Genomic DNA, 16,792 nt, shown 5'->3' with positions numbered 1-16,792 from the left:
GTGCCGTCCAGCACCCGGTCACCTACTGGTGCGGAACTGCACTTAACTTAGAGACTCCTTCCCCACTTACCTCCACATCCCTACCTGAGTGCTTATCTGCCTCTGTCAGACCACCAATGCCCGGGCATCAACCCGCTAAGAAGCTAGGCCCTGCCATACAGCCTATATCCACCAACCTCTATGTGACACAGATAGGGATGGGATCCTCACAGTCTACTGATGACAACCCAGTAGGGCAGTCTGCAATACCTGCCTCCCCGGCTCCTGACCACAGCTTGATGCCACAACCTGAACATCAGGTACTTCCTGCACCTGAATTTCACCAGGGCTTGCAGCCTGAGTCCCCAACTCCCAATAATACATCACCCGACACAATAGCCTCCTCCATGGCTGCCGGTCCTGCCGCAATGAATCCACAGGCTGCTGGCCCCTCGCCATCCTTGCCGTCTCCTGCCACTGGCCAACACGTTTCACGTGAGATCCAGTATACGAATCCTGCATCTATGACACCTTTATTACCTACCTGCCAGGACTCGGGGAATGCCCAGCAGTCACAAGATGGCGATTGGAGGCTGGTTGAGAAACAACATAAATCGCAAGGGACTTTACGTACACCACCTGTACGCGGAGCGGCTGCGCCACCCCAGCTACCTGTGCTCCCAGAAAAGGTTCCTGGCCCTCCGGCATGCGACATAACTGACTGGGCCAATGAAATGTACTCTGATGGCTCCAACTCTGATAGAGACTCTCAAGACTCATCTGTGGATAGTGACGCCCCTGAGTACTGGGGTAAAAGTCCCCCTGCAAAGAAAAAATTATTCAAGACCCCGATGAAAGTGAGACATAATAAACGCCGTTCCCGTGACCATTCATCCTCTGAGGACTCTCATACTCCAACGGAGGATGCCCCTCGTAGGTCTGCACCCTCTAGACAGCAGATGCCAGCCATAACTGCTACGCTTCAGTCACATGTGCCGCCTCCTACCTTTCCACTTACTCCTGAGATGGCGCTCTCGACATTGTAGGGACACCCTGAATTGCAAGCACTCTTGACCCTGATCCCCACTAAAGCTGACTTGGCAACGCTGGCGACCGATCTCAAACTTGCTTGGAACCGTGACCTGGAACCCGTTAAGGCTGAGGTGTCTAACTTACATAAGAAGGTCCAGAGACTGGAGGATTTTTGCTCTACTACTACAACCCACCTCCAGAAACTACAGGAAGCCACAGAGAAATTGACATTACAGCAAATCCACACAATTGATCACTTGGACGATCTTGATAATAGGAATCGGCGCAATAATCTTAGGATCAAGGGCCTTCCGGAAACAGTTCTACCTCAGAACTTGCCAGATACATTGCAACGTCTCTTTAATGAACTACTAAAGAAACCGCCGTATTCGAACATAGAACTGGATCGTGCTCACAGGGCTCTCAGAGCGAAACATCCTGATCCGAAAAAGCCCCGTGATGTTGTCTGCAGAGTGCATCATTTTCTCCAGAAAGAGGCAATCCTGAGAGGTGCTAGACAGGTTAAAAACCTTTCCTATAATGGTTCCCCTATACAGATATACCCAGATCTTTCTCTACGGACCCTCCATTTGAGAGCCTCCTTGAAACCGTTGCTGACTCTGTTACAAAATGCTAAAATTGTTTACAGATGGGGCTTCCCCTTGTCTCTGATTGGAAAGTATGGATCCAATATCTCTACGCTCAAGAGACCGGAAGATTTGCCTGCCTTCCTTGAAGCCTTCGTATCCCCCATGTCAGTCTGCCTGAGTGGGAAGCCTTGTTCTTATCTCCCCTTCCTGCTGCAACGCAAAACCGTCCTGATCGATTTCCGAGAGACCGTCCATCCGAGGTCACCACAAGTGTCCCGCTGCAGCAAAGATCGAAACGTAAAACCTGAGCTGACTATCTGAGATATTAGTGTATTACCTCATATGTAGTTTAACACTGTCAAATGTGGTTGCATTATGTCACCGCAGATAGATTACTGATATTTCTTGTCTTTTATAGCTTGTCCTCATATGGTCACTGTTTCCTGGCCTGTTAGTCTTATATTCTTTACTTGTTTATTTTATGTCTCCTTTGCTCCCATGGTACCCACTCTTCCTAAATATAATTTACTATCTGCACACATAATGCCCATAACCTACCAACTACCATTGTTCCCCTAATTTAGTTGCTACTGTTGTCTCACTTAGCCCGTTTCATACTCGCCTCATCCCCTTAAGTGGGGATGAAGCTCTGACCTGTTACTCATAAGTCCAACCCAGGACCACTAAATGCTGTCCTTTCTGGCTTGTCTATCACGTTACCCCACTAGTATGTACATCGGACTGGTTCCGTTGGTACCTCTGACCCTTATGGTCTATTCCTTTAGTCCCTTTGCTTCTGTGTCTGTGCAGAAGCTTCTCTTCCCTTGCTTTCCTCCCTTTTCCCTTCCTCCCCACTTACTTGTGCTCTCTTCTATACGCAGACTTGAATCCTCGGACACTTGCCTGACTGATGGGCTGGACCCTCCACCTGTCTACCAACGGTGTGGTGAATATTGGCATTTACACATTACATCTGATGGCGGTTGACCTTCGCATTACTACCCTTAATGTCAAGGGTTTCAACACCCCCGAAAAGCGTGCCCAGACGTTGTTCTCCATTCATAAGCAAAGATCCCATATCATAGCTCTACAGGAAACACATTTAAAAAAAGGTCACCTCCCTACCATACCAACCAGGCACTACGATAAATGGATACATAGTGTTAACCCTGATTCCAGGACTAAGGGTGTATCCATAGTTTTTCACAGGACGCTTCCCATTACGATCCAGACCTCCCTAGTTGACACAGACGCTCGATTTGTCTTCGCCAATTGCCTCCTTGCGGGACGTAATCTGACGGTGGCCTCTATATACGCTCCGAACCATAACCAAATTCAGTTCTTACTGAAGACTTTGGAGAGACTCTCCTCCTTTGCCAGGGGTAAGATTCTCCTGTGTGGAGACTTTAACACACCTCTATTCCCTCAGGTGGACACCTCATCAGGACACTCATACATCTCTCATAGTAAACTCAGGGCCCTTAGGCATAAGCTACATCTATTACAGTTAATTGATACCTGGAGAGCCTTCCATCCACAAGGACGAGATTATACCTTCTTCTCACACCCTAGACAAACATACAGTAGAATAGACTACATTCTCTGTTCACACTCCTTCCTCCCCTCTTTTACTTCTGTTACGATTGGTGTTGTCTCTATGTCTGATCATGCCCCAGTTCAGGGTACATTTACGCTTCCGACCTTGGCCAAGCCACATGCCTCTTGGAAGCTTAATGAAGTGAGATCCGTCGTCACCGCTAATCAAGTGGGAAACATTGAAATGTGTCTTGAGGGGAGTTTTGATGAGGCATGGGGCTCGGCTGAAAAGGGAAGCCTCAGCTAAGCTGATGACATTATACCGAGAGCTGCACATCCTAGAGACACGGCACAAACAACACCAACAGGACTCAACTTACCGTGAACTTATCAGAGTCAGGAGTGATCTGTTAGAGACGCTCAACAAAAAACACTGCCACTATAGACAACTAACGGGTAGACTGTTCTACGAGTGGAGTAATAAATCGGGGAAGATGCTGGCGAGGGCCCTTAGGGCGACACGCTCGACCCTCTATGTCCCCTCCATTCGCACTCGATCAGGCACCCCTTCTTCCCTCACGCCGGAAATACTGGAAACTTTTCAGAAATATTATACAGACCTATATAACCTCCCTTAACCTACCGCTCTCTCCTCTCACACTGACACTCAACCCTCCTTACAGAATTACTTACATGAAACGGCATTGCCCATCCTAACTGCTGAATCTATCTCGGACTTGGAGGCTCAGTTCACCCCTGAGGAACTCCACCTGGCGATATCGGCCCTACCTGCTGGTAAAAGTCCGGGACCAGATGGCTATACTGCCAAGTTCTATAAGACCCTCAGGGATGACCTGTCCTCCACACTCCTGCTGACTTTTAATGCTATCTCATCTTCCTCCTCAATCCCCCAGGCCTTCCTTGACGCATATATCCCAGTCATTCCAAAAGATGGGAGGGACCCCCTGCAGTGCTCTAACTACCGACCAATATCTCTCCTTAACACTGACACAAAATTATTCGCGAAATTAATAGCAAATAGATTGGCACCCTACATGAGCTCCCTCATCCATCCGGATCAGGTGGGCTTCGTCCGCGGAAGGGAGGCAAGAGATAATACTCTATGAGCATTCTCTGCAGTGCATTGTGCTCGATTACACGCTTCTCCCCTATTCTTGCTCTCTCTGGACGCGGAGAAGGCCTTTGACTGGGTGGACTGGGAATTTTTGGGATCGACTCTGAGACAAATAGGTTTGGGCCCCCATATGTTTGCCAGAATCATGGCGCTGTATTCCTCACCCCAGGCTAGAATCAGAATCAATGGACAGCTGTCGGCTCCCTTTAGCATTCGCAACGGTACGAGGCAAGGCTGCCCATTATCACCTATCCTTTATGTCCTATGCATGGAGCACTTGCTCAATGCAATACGCTCGAATCCAGATATAAGAGGCCTCTCCTCTCCCTCGTGCAGTTGCAAATGCTCAGCGTTCGCTGACGATGTCCTTCTATTTCTCTCCTCCCCGCTCACTACCCTCCCTTCCCTCCTCTCCACCATAGCACAATATTCGGCTTATAGTAACTATAAACTGAACCCATCCAAAAGCGAAGCTTTGAATATCACACTGCCCTCCCAAATGATCACTCACATTTCTTCCACTTACCCTTTTAAATGGCAGAGGTCATCACTGAAATATCTTGGGATCCTAGTCCCTAGTGATCTGGCTAGCACTTTTCAATAAAATTTTCCCCCATTGTTCCACACCCTGAGAACTGACTTGTCGAAATGGGACAATAAAAACTTCTCATGGATTGGCAGGGTAAATATTTTTAAAATGAACATCCTACCCCGCTTACTCTATCTCTTTGCCTGTATCCCCTGTCATATCCCCCCGTTCTTTCTTTAAGGACCTCTCTGCAATGCAGTCTCACTTTGTTTGGAGTAAGAAACATCCCTGCTTGGCAGGGAAGGTGCTTTATAGACGCAAGAGGGAGGGTGGCCTCGCACTGCCAGACTGCCTATCGTATTACAAGGCGATCATATTAGCCAGAATACTAGACTGCTACCACAGTCAGACTGCTAAGCAATGGGTTGTCTTTGAAAGAAATCTCTGTGGTGTGGATGCTAGGTCTACCTTGTGGACCAAAAGACTGCCCGCCCCCTTGCACCCACCTGACCATTTACCCCCGGTAACACATTCAATACTGCGAGCACATCAGTCCTACCTGAAAAATACATCTCACTATTTCCCGGATGGCCCCCTTATGCCCCTGTTTGGCAATGTGCTCTTCCCTCCAGCGCAGACTTCTGCCACTTTCTTAACGCGTAAAAAGTCTGATTATGTCCTATTCTCTTCCTTACTGCAACCCACAGGCTTGAAATCCCTCTCCGACCTTTTGGGTGGAACTCAGCCTTCAACTATACATAGGTTCCAATATAGTCAACTTCTACACTTCTATAACACCAACAAAGCCGCACTCCGTCTTCATAGACAACTGACCCCCTTTGAAACCCTTTGTGCGGCCTCCGCTCCTGTCCCCCATGCAATCGGAACTCTCTATGCCCTGATCATAGGGGAACGCTCTGAAATTCCCCTGCCCTATCGAGTGGCATGGGAAAGGGAACTACAATGTTCTATTCCTGACAATGACTGGTCTCGTGCCCTGCTACATTGTCACAAATCTAGTATCTCATGCAAGGCACAAGAAACTAACTATAAAATCATCACGAGATGGTACAGAGTGCCGTCTCTTTTGGCGCAGATGTTCCCACAGGCTTCTGATGCATGTTGGAGGTGCGAACGCTCAAAAGGGACAATGTCCCATATCTGGGTGACATGCCCGACATTGAATACGTTTTGGACACAAGTTTTATCTACCGTAAATAGGCTGACGACCCTTTCCATCGATAAGGACCCACGACCTATCCTCCTGTCCATATTCCCTAACACATGCCCCCGTCTGTCAGCCACTTTAGCACACTATTTACTTATCTCGGCTAGAGCTGTGATCCCTCGCCTTTGGAAATCTCCACTACCCCCGACCTACTCCTCATGGCTGAGGGAAGTTACCTATACTTGTAGGATGGAAGAACTCCGGGCAGACTCTACCCGACAGTTCGATAAATACCATGCTGTTTGGTCACCTTGGCTATCCTATGTTGCCTTTCAGGAGTTCACTGATGATAACCTGGATCTGTCACCACGCACGCTCATCCCCCTCTGTCCAACTCCGCAATAGCTCACCCACAGTTGCTGTTTACTGCTTAGACAGGTGGAGAGGTTCAGTCCGAACAGGTAAGACTCTCTGCCATATTACACTAAGTCTGCTGCATCCTATCTCCCCCTCTTCGATTCTTCTACACCCCCCCCCTCCTTCCTCTATCCCCCCCCTGTATCTTTTCCTCTCTCTCCCTCCTCTCCTATCTTCCAGTTCCCTCTACCGATATTGTGTTTCCTTTGTCTGCCCTGGTTCTCTGCTTCACTACTGGCGATGTTTGAATTTTCGCTAAAGTTATCGAATTTATACGTAGTTCTGAATCCTGTTAGCTACTCACAATCTCTGTTCTCTGGAGTTCATTTATGATGTGAGGCTCGGACTGCTGTAATGTTTAACTTCGCTGAGTGACCCAAACTCCTTGTTTACTTGAGCCATGTGGGCTTTGTTGCCTGACCAGTGTAGACACTTCTCATGTTGTAATTTTCATTTTACCTTGTATGTTGAAAACCTTAATAAAACTTTACTTTGAAAAAAAAAAGAAAAATGTTTTATTCAATGTTATGTATGATGTTCATACAAGGTTGCCTTACAATGTTTTATTGTTATTTATTGTTTGATATTTAATAAAGGGGCTGCTGTGGCCTTGTTACCACCAACACTGTCTGTCATGTTTAAGGTAAGGGATTCCTCGTTACAAAGGGGGCTTTTGGGGGTTGGTGGATGGTAGGCTTTAGCAGCTATAATATCCCCAAGTCAAGGGTCCAGGCTGTAAAATAGAAGAACACCGGAGCAGCCAGATACACTGACTCTAAGGCTGAGCCTCATACTTCTACCGAAGCTGCAGAGTTATAGGGGAACTGTAAAAATGAAAGTACTACAACCCCCAGTGTGGTCAGTCTGTGCCCCCCTAAGGGTCCCCATAGCAACCAATCAGATTACTTCTTTCATTCTTGAGAAGACCTCTGAAAAATAAAAGAAGTGATCTGATTGGTTGCTAAGAGCAACTGGACAACATTTCCTCTCCACAGGTACATTTCCCCGATTGTCTTCATATTTAGGATGAGAATCTACTGACAAAGTGAGTAGCCAACCATTTCTGGGCATAAAACTCTGTAAGAGACAGCAGTCTGGGGGCGTCTGTGGTGGACATGAAGGAAGGGGGGGGGGGGGGGGTCCAGGGAAATTGAGATTTGACGTCTGCAGCGAGCGCTTCTCACTGAGCGACGGGTCTCATCCCAGGTATTGCAGGGGGACCCCCCACGATCAGCTACTTATCCCATAAACCATGGATAGGGGATAAGTAAATTTTTGCCATAGTTCTCCTTTAACCCCTTAAGGACTCAGCCCATTTTGGCCTTAAGGACTCAGACAATTTAATTTTTACGTTTTCATTTTTTCCTCCTCGCCTTCTAAAAATCATAACTCTTTTATATTTTCATCCACAGACTAGTATGAGGGCTTGTTTTTTGCGCGACCAGTTGTCCTTTGTAAAGACATCACTCATTATATCATAAAATGTATGGCGCAACCAAAAAACACTATTTTTGTGGGGAAATTAAAACGAAAAACGCAATTTTGCTAATTTTGGAAGGTTTTGTTTTCACGCCGTACAATTTATGGTAAAAATGACGTGTGTTCTTTATTCTGAGGGTCAATACGATTAAAATGATACCCATTATTACATACTTTTATATTATTGTTGCGCTTAAAAAAAAATCACAAACTTTTTAACCAAATTAGTAAGTTTATAATCCCTTTATTTTGATGACTTCTAACTTTTTTATTTTTCCGTATAAGCGGCGGTATGGGGGCTCATTTTTTGCGCCATGATCTCTACTTTTTTTTGATACCACATTTGCATATAAAAAACTTTTAATACATTTTTTATAATTTTTTTTTTAATAAAATGTATTAAAAAAGTAGGAATTTTTTACTTTTTTTATTTTTTTTCGTTCACGCCGTTCACCGTACGGGATCATTAACATTTTATTTTAATAGTTCGGACATTTACGCACGCGGCGATACAAAATATGTCTATAAAAAATGTTTTTTACACTTTTTGGGGGTAAAATAGGAAAAAACTGACGTTTTACTTTTTATTGGGGGAGGGGATTTTTCACTTTTTTTTTACTTTTACTTTTACATTTTTTTACATTTTTTTTACACTTGAATAGTCCCCATAGGGGAATATTCATAGCAATACCATGATTGCTAATACTGATCTGTTCTATGTATAGGACATAGAACAGATCAGTATTATCGGTCATCTCCTGCTCTGGTCTGCTCGATCACAGACCAGAGCAGGAGACGCCGGGAGCCGCACGGAGGAAGGAGAGGGGACCTCCGTGCGGCGTTATGAATGATCGGATCCCTGCAGCAGCGCTGCGGGCGATCCGATCGTTCATTTAAATCGCGAACTGCCGCAGATGCCGGGATCTGTATTGATCCCGGCACCTGAGGGGTTAATGGCGGACGCCCGCGAGATCGCCATTGCCGGCGGGTCCCTGGCTGCGATCAGCAGCCGGGATCAGCCGCACATGACACGGGCATCGCTCCGATGCCCGCGGTTATGCTTAGGACGTAAATGTACGTCCTGGTGCGTTAAGTACCACCTCACCAAGACGTACATTTACATCCTGCGTCCTTAAGGGGTTAATTGGCCAGAACACACCCAAAATCGGTCCCAGCCAAACATTGCTTCGTGTCCTGTCATTTCTCCCAGCTGTTCTTTTTCTACCTGCTTGTAAGGCATGCCTACACTCTCTAATTCCTTAAAGTGGTACTCCGCCCCTAGATATCTTATCCCCTACCTTAAGGATAGGACAAAAGATGACTGATCACTGGGACCCCCGCGATCTTCATGCAGCACCCGGCGTTCCAAATAATATATTTAGAACTCTGGGTTCTCGTGGTGCGGGTCGTGACCTCACGCCACGCCCTTTCCATTTATGTCTATGGGAGGTGGTGTGATGTCACAAGAAGGTGTGGCATGATGTCACGAATCCTGCCACAGGAACCAGTGAGCTAAACATACTATTTAGAATTTTGGTTGCTGCATGGAGATTGCTGGGGTCCCAGCAGCAGGATCCCCTTGATCAGACATCTTATCCCCTATCCTTTACATAGGGGATAAGATATCTAGAGGCGGAGTACCCCTTTAAGGGACAGTTCATGTACCCAAAAGTTGATCCTTTGCAACCGTATGACCCCTAGCAAGCAGTGGCGTCGCTAGGGGGGGGCCAGAGGGGGCCATGGCCCCCCCTAGATCAGGCCGTGCCCCCCCCTTTGGCCCCCCCAATTTAAAATAAATAGGGATGTCATGATACATTGATGGCTCCGCCCCCAGCACAGGAGAGGAGGGGCCAAGAGCTGAAAGGTCACACAGCAGAGCGGCCGCTTCATGTGAGGTGAGTGATGTCCCGTGTTCTCCCTCTCTCCCCCCTGATCAGTAGTATAACCCGGGGCTGAGTAATGTGTATGGTAGCAGTCCAGAGGGGTCACTTTCCCTCCTCCAGTGTCCACAGGTCACCAACAGGCCACATTATGCCGCGATTTTTCCCAAAAATTGTTGTGATAATGTGGCCTGTTGGTGACCTGTGGACACTGGAGGAGGGAAAGCAGCCGCGATGTGTGCATTGTCGGGGGATCCGCAGCGTAAAATATGCTGGGGATCCATCCGTGTAAATGAGACCTAAGGACACAAGGTGTATGTGTACGCACAGTGCCTGCTCCCACTGTGTTGTATAAATCATTAGCTAGAACCCTCAGCTAATGCCAGACATCCCCAATCAGGCTTATGTCTGACATTAACACTTTAGATGCCGCTATCAAAGTTGATGGTAGTGTCCAAAAGTTTTAACGCCTTAAGGTCCAAGCGTTTTTCCGTTTTTGTACTTTTGTTTTTTCCTCCTCACCTTTTAAAAATCATAACCCTTTCAATTTTGCACCTAAAAGCCCAAATGATGGCTTATTTTTTGCGCCACCAATTCTACTTTATAATGACATCAGTCATTTACCCAAAAATCTATGGCAAAAACGGAAAAAAAATCATTGTGTATATATATATATATATATATATATATATATATATATATATGTGTGTGTATGTATGTATGTATGTATGTGTGTGTGTGTGTGTGGTGTGTGTGTGTGTGTGTGTGGTGTGTGGTGTGTGTGTATATATATATATATATATATATATATATACACACACACACATACACATGTTTTAAAATTGCCCCCCCACTTTTGTCACTGGCCCCCCATGTGCCCCCCCTAAATTTGAATGCTGGAGACGCCACTGCTAGCAAGTTCCCTGCATGAGTCCCATTCATCAGAAAAAGGCTTGTGCATGGAACTTGCTGGGTGTTCTACGTTTGCCTCATAAACTGCACCACCCAGCACCAGTTACCTCTCTCCGCACCGCATTATGCAGATCGTGCAGGAGAGCAGCTTTGGTCATCCATGTTTTGCTAACTCTATTTTCACACACAGAAAAAAATAAATGAGTCGAACAAGTCAAAGAACAGTTTAAAAAAAGGGGAACTTTATTTATTATTTATTAAAATGTTTGTGTAGGGGATTTTTTGTAACCTCCCATCACTCACAAAGAGCGTACAGTAACTAATACTCAGGACAGGAAAAACCTCCAGAGGGGAGGAAACCTGTAGGGAATCCATGGCTACTGTATGGCCCTTCCTCTGGGCATACTAAAGGAGGTTACCTCTATAATTTGGGCAAATGTTTCTGTGTATGTGCATGATTCCTAGGCCTGTGCCTTCATCCAACGTCTTGCTGTAGGTCCCGAAATGCTACTCCATGTCCTGGAAATAGTGCATCTAAGATAGGGGACAAAAAAGATAGATTATTTACATGTTTATCATAGAAATACACATGGAATTGCACTAAAGACCTTTTGGACAAAACAATGTAACACTTACCAGTCACAGTCATGTGCATGACTTTGCATTCCCGTGTCCCTACACAGTGTCCAGCACCGGCCCCTCACTGATGAACAGGACCAGTGTTATTTCTGGGGCTATGCCTTCATCCAACGTCTTGCTGTAGGTCCGGAAATGCTACTCCATGTCCTGGGGATAGTGCATCTAAGATAAGAAAAAAAAGATAGATTATTTACATGTTTATCATAGAAATACACATGGAACTGCACTAAAGATCTTTTGGACACAACAATGTAACACTTACCAGTCACAGTCATGTGTATGACTTTGCATTCCCGCGTCCCTACACAGTGTCCAGCACCGGCCCCTCACTGATGGAGAATGAACAGGAGCAGTGTTATTTCTGCTCAGTGCTGCTCTTTGGTGGACAATGGTTATGACATCACATGTGTGACACGCTGTTACCTCCTGGGAGTTCTATTTCAGTAGTGCTGCTCTCTGATTGGCTGAAAATCAAAAAAGCTTTCTAATATATTCTGTATGACTGTTATCTAAGGTTTTTGACAATTTTTATTAAAATGGCGCCACTCCCTGTGGGTGCGTTATATTTGTTTCTCCTAACCAGACATTCTGTATATGTAATACCATTTGGTGGCCCCAACAGCCTGGGCCCATAGGTTTCTTACATAGATCAATGCTACTCCGGTAGGCTCAATGAGCAGCGCTGGCCGCCGGGACGTCTGACGAGTGACGTCCCTGACGTTGCGGTCTGGAGCGAAGGATGTCACTAGTCATACGTTCCAGCAGCCATTGATTTAAAGTGGTCGTGGCTCCTGCTGCCAGTTCAAGATCAGACACCATGGCCCTAGATTGACATACTGCAACACCGATCCCCTGTGGCTGCCCACCTGTTGCAAAACTACAACTCTCAGCCTTCGGCTGTCAGGGCATGCTGGGAGTTGTAGCTTTGCAATAGCTAGACAGACGTCTGTCGAAAGGGGGGAAAAAGCACCAGAAATAAAGCAATGTGGGCTTTGAAAAACACCATTTATATGTTGTTTTTAATTACAGCCTAATCCTAGGAACAAACACAATTCTTGTTTGATGTTTTGTTTTTGTAAAAAAAAAAAAAACATCAAAATCTTCCCCCTCATGTCTTTTCTTAGCTATCTTTGTGTTATTTTTGCTAAAAGCACTGGGGGGGGGTCTTGGAGATTTATCAAAACCAGGGAAGAGGGAAAGTGGACCAGTTGCCCATAGCAACCAATCAGGTAGTTTCTTTCATTTTTTAAAAGGCCTCTGATTGGTTGCTATGGGCAACTGGTCCACTTGACCTCTGCACAGGTTTTCATACATCTGTCCCAATGTGTATTATTATCATCATCATCATCATCATCATCATCATTATTATTATTATTATTATTATTATTATAGGAAGTGTTTTTTCTTTGGTGTTTTTTTTCCCTCTGGCTTTTCTCATTACAAGTCATGTGATTCTTTCATCATTTGACTGAAGGATTTCTATAAAAAAAAAATTGTGAGAAAATACCCCCCCCCCCCCCCAAAAAAAAAAAAAACATGCTCTCGGCATCCCACAGATTTGATAGCCTAAAAACACCATAAAAGGATGAAGAAACCCCCATTAGTGTCTGGCGTTTCATATTACCCTATTGATTCCAACCTAACATGTGCCCGCAGCGAGCATGGTGTTTTTTATGACAAACACGCCAAGTGTAATCCCAGCTGAAATAAATGTTTTCACAATAGGTGTGAACAGGCTGCAGGCTGTGCTAGATATATTTGCATAGTTGCGGCATACAGCACGTGCAGCATTTATGTGGCGGCTTTCCGCTGGCATATATGGCTTTCTGTGCTGGTGAATGCAGCGGGCACTTACTGGTGGTTTTTTCCTAGCTGCACAGTTTTGCACCACAACCACTCCGGCTGGGACCAGGCTGACCGATCTAATGACCAAGATGCCGCAGTGAACGGCTTTCTTTCTGTGAAAGTTCTGGCGAACTACAATGCTCAGAAGAGGAGGAGCTCAATTGAGCTTTTGGAAAGAGAATTATTTTGGAATGGTCAGGGCCATGTACGTTTACAAAGCCCCCCGTGGTGCCAGAACAGTGAACCTCCCCCCCCACATGTGACCCCATTATGGAAACTACACCCCTCACAGAATTTAATAAGGGGTGCAGTGAGTATTTACACCCCACAGATCTTTGGAACAGTGGGCTGTGCAAATGAAAAATTTTATTTTTCTTATTTTTACGGACCACTGTTCCAAAAATCTGTCAGACACATGTGGGGCGTAAATTCTCAATGTACCCCTTATTACTTTAAGTGAGGGGTGTAGTTTTAAAAATGGGGTCACATATGTCGGGGGTCCATTGTTCTGGCACTATGGGGGCTTTGTAAACACATGTGGCCTTCAATTCCGGACAAATTTTCTCTACAAAATCCCAATGGCACTCCTTCTTTTCTGAGCATTGTAGTTCACCCGCAGAGCACTTTAAATTCACATATGGGGTATTTTCTTACTCAGAAGAGATGGGGTTACAAATTTGGGGGGGCTTTTTTCCTATTTTCCCTTGTGAAAATGAAAAATTTAGGGTAACACCAGCATTTTAGCGAAAAAAAATATATTTTTTCATTTTCCCATCCAACTTTAATGAAAATTCGTCAAACACCTGTGGGGTGTTCAGGCTCATTATACCCCTTGTCACGTTCGGTGAGGGGTGTAGTTTCCAAAATGGGGCCACATGTGGGTATTTTTTTTTTTTTTGCGTTTGTCAGAACCGCTGTACAATCAGCCACCCCTGTGCAAATCACCAATTTAGGCCTCAAATGTACATGGTGCGCTCTCATTCCTGAGCCTTGTTGTGAGCCCGCAGAGCATTTTATGCTCACATCTGGGGTATTTACGTACTCAGGAGAAATTGCGTTACAAATTTTGGCGGTCTGTTTTTTCCTTTTACCGCTTGTGGAAATAAAAAGTATGGGGCAACACCAGCATGTTAGTGTAAAAATTTTTATTTTTTTACACTAACAGGCTGGTGTAGCCCCCAACTTTTTCTTTTCACAAGCGGTAAAAGGAAAAAAAGACCCGCAAAATTTGTAGTGCAATTTCTCCCGAGTACGGAGATACCCCATATGTGGCCCTAAACTGTTTCCTTGAAATACGACAGGGCTCCGAAGTGAGAGAGCGCCATGCACATTTGAGGACTAAATTAGGGATTGCACAGGGGTGGACATAGGGGTATTCTACGCCAGTGATTCCCAAACAGGGTGCCTCCAGCTGTTGCTAAACTCCCAGCATGCCTGGACAGTCAGTGGCTGTCCAGAAATGCTGGGAGTTGTTGTTTTGCAACAGCTGGAGCAGTGGGGTAACAATAAATTTGGAGGCCCCCCTGCAAGATTTTTGGAGGAGGCCCCTAAGCTCCACCTCCACAAGGTATTCCACACCCATGCCAATATACCCCACCCATCACAAATTACTCCGCCCATACTGATATGTACTGCCATAGGCATTTTCTATGGACTTATGAAAAGCATCTGTAGGTAATTCTTACATTTGTTTTTGCCCCCGAGCAGCAGCGAAGCGGCACACAATTCTCGGTAAGGGGCCCACGAGCGGCAGCGCAATGCAGCGCCAGCGGCACACACAGGGCCATCTTTAATTTTGATTGGACCTTGGGCAAGCAATTTTTTTTGGGCCCCCCGATCCCCCACCTCCATCCCACACACACTCGGGATCAGTAATGTAATGTATGTACACAGTGACCACACAAGCAGAATAGTGAGTACAGCTCTGGAGAGAGGTTGTGTTCTGCTGAGCTCCTGAGACTTCCACAGAAGCAGTGATTTCCTTCCGCCCCTCCCCAGGTGTGTGGCATACACCTGGGTAGGTTCTCCCAGGGGATCTGGAGCTTCATCTTACACTCCCCGTATCTGGCCGGCGGGGGGTGCCAAGGAAAATGCCACGGCCAATAATCAGGACGGAATTAGGAGAACAACCAGGGCTCACAGTAATGTGGTGCCCCCTCCCCCGTCCTCAGCTGGGAGCTGCAAAGCCTCCAGCAAAAGCCCTGCAAGGAAAAGAAGCTCTTCCAGGCAGAGGAGTGCAGTGAAGGCAGCCGTCTCTGGATCCTCACAACCCCAGCAATGGGGGGTAAAGGGGAACAGAGAATCCCTGGCGACCTTTGGATCAAGAATCCAGGTGAAGATGGCTGAATATGAACAGCTTGGAAAGCAGCTTCGTGGCCTTAGAGAAGATCTAAAGTTTGCCATCTATCAAGCGGATCAGGCACCTAAGGCAAAGAGATCAGCATTCAACACCAAGGTGAGGTCTCTGAGGAAAGAGGTGGAGGAGCTTATGAGGAGGAGATCGGACATTGTGGAGGGTGCTGGGTTTCTTGGTGAGAAGCTAATTCATGAAGAGAGATTCTCCAGCATGAGGGCCTCCAGAGGTTGTGAAAGTCAGCAAGATGAGGATTGCCGCAGTGAGGAGGAGGAGATGGAGGAAGGTGATGGAGGTGAGGAGGGCAATGTGAGTGAGGGGGATATGGACACTGTATGTGCCACCATTGCTACCCCTGAACCCCCACTTACCCTGAGTGCAGACTATATAAACCCGGCTCAGGTGGCCTTACCTCTCTCCAGTGAGGAGGATGATGGCAGTGACTGCGGTGAAGGCAGCGGCTTGGCAGACGGGGGTCTCCTGCGGGCGATTGTAATGCAGAAGTCACCCACCCGTCTAGAAAATTTTTCTTTTGGAGACGATTTGGGCCCAGAAGAGAAGAGGAGGAATAAAAAAAAGGGCAAGAAAAGAAAGAAAACTGAGGGACAAGTGAAGTTTGTCTTTTCTCCTTTCCAGCAGTCTGGGTCGGCTGAAAAGTCGGTTCAGGGTGCTGGGTCCCCCAACCTGCCAGACCCCGTTTCTGTAGTGGAGCGGGGCCAGCATGGGGGATACAGTAGTGCACCCAAAATGGCCGTGGGTGCTATAGAAAAAAAAGGGCACCCTCCTGTGAGGGGGGAGGGTGTCCAGTCACCAGAAAATGGCGGCAGATTCACCCGTTCGGTTGAAGTGGGCGGTACAGGTCTTGGCGCTGCAGGGCACTCTCCTGTGAGGGGGGGAGTGTCCGGGCACCAGACCTTGTTGGTTCAGGGGGCGGTCCCCTAGGTGACGCGGTTGGTACCGGTTCTGGCGCCAGGGGGCACTCCGCTGTAAAGGGGGAGGTTCCCTGTGCGTCGGCTGTAGCAGGTGTAGCGGGAGTGAGTCCGGAGGGACAGTCATTTTGCGAGGGGGCGCGGCCACCTATGTCACAGGAGGAGCGTGTGTCTGCACCCCAAGAGACGGGAAGAAAGAACTATGCAGCGCCAATTCTGAAACCGGCAGCCATTAAACATGCAAAAGACCCAGCCAGCCCAGTCTGTAACACACCAAGGGAGAGTGTACGCAAGAGTGAAAGTGAGAACAAAAATGGTAATGTGCAAAATGTGAATTATGGTGGTGTGCATGGGAGGAGTTGTGGTAGC

At 46.7% G+C, this 16,792-nt stretch overlaps 1 long non-coding RNA gene across 1 annotated transcript; it reads right to left on the bottom strand.

Moving 5' to 3' along the window:
* Window positions 1-10,898: 10,898 nt before the first annotated feature.
* LOC130368204 (uncharacterized) lies at window positions 10,899-11,701 on the bottom strand. The gene is made up of 3 exons (XR_008892356.1): window positions 11,559-11,701; window positions 11,294-11,458; window positions 10,899-11,191 (listed from the first exon to the last, which is right to left on the bottom strand). It is a non-coding gene; the product is annotated as an uncharacterized LOC130368204 (long non-coding RNA).
* Between the last annotated feature and the right edge of the window lie 5,091 nt (window positions 11,702-16,792).

Source organism: Hyla sarda, chromosome 4, assembly GCF_029499605.1.
Source record: "Hyla sarda isolate aHylSar1 chromosome 4, aHylSar1.hap1, whole genome shotgun sequence".
Lineage (NCBI taxonomy): Eukaryota > Metazoa > Chordata > Amphibia > Anura > Hylidae > Hyla > Hyla sarda.
Note: the sequence above shows the minus strand (reverse complement) of the source record. Positions and strands in the feature narration are given on the sequence as shown.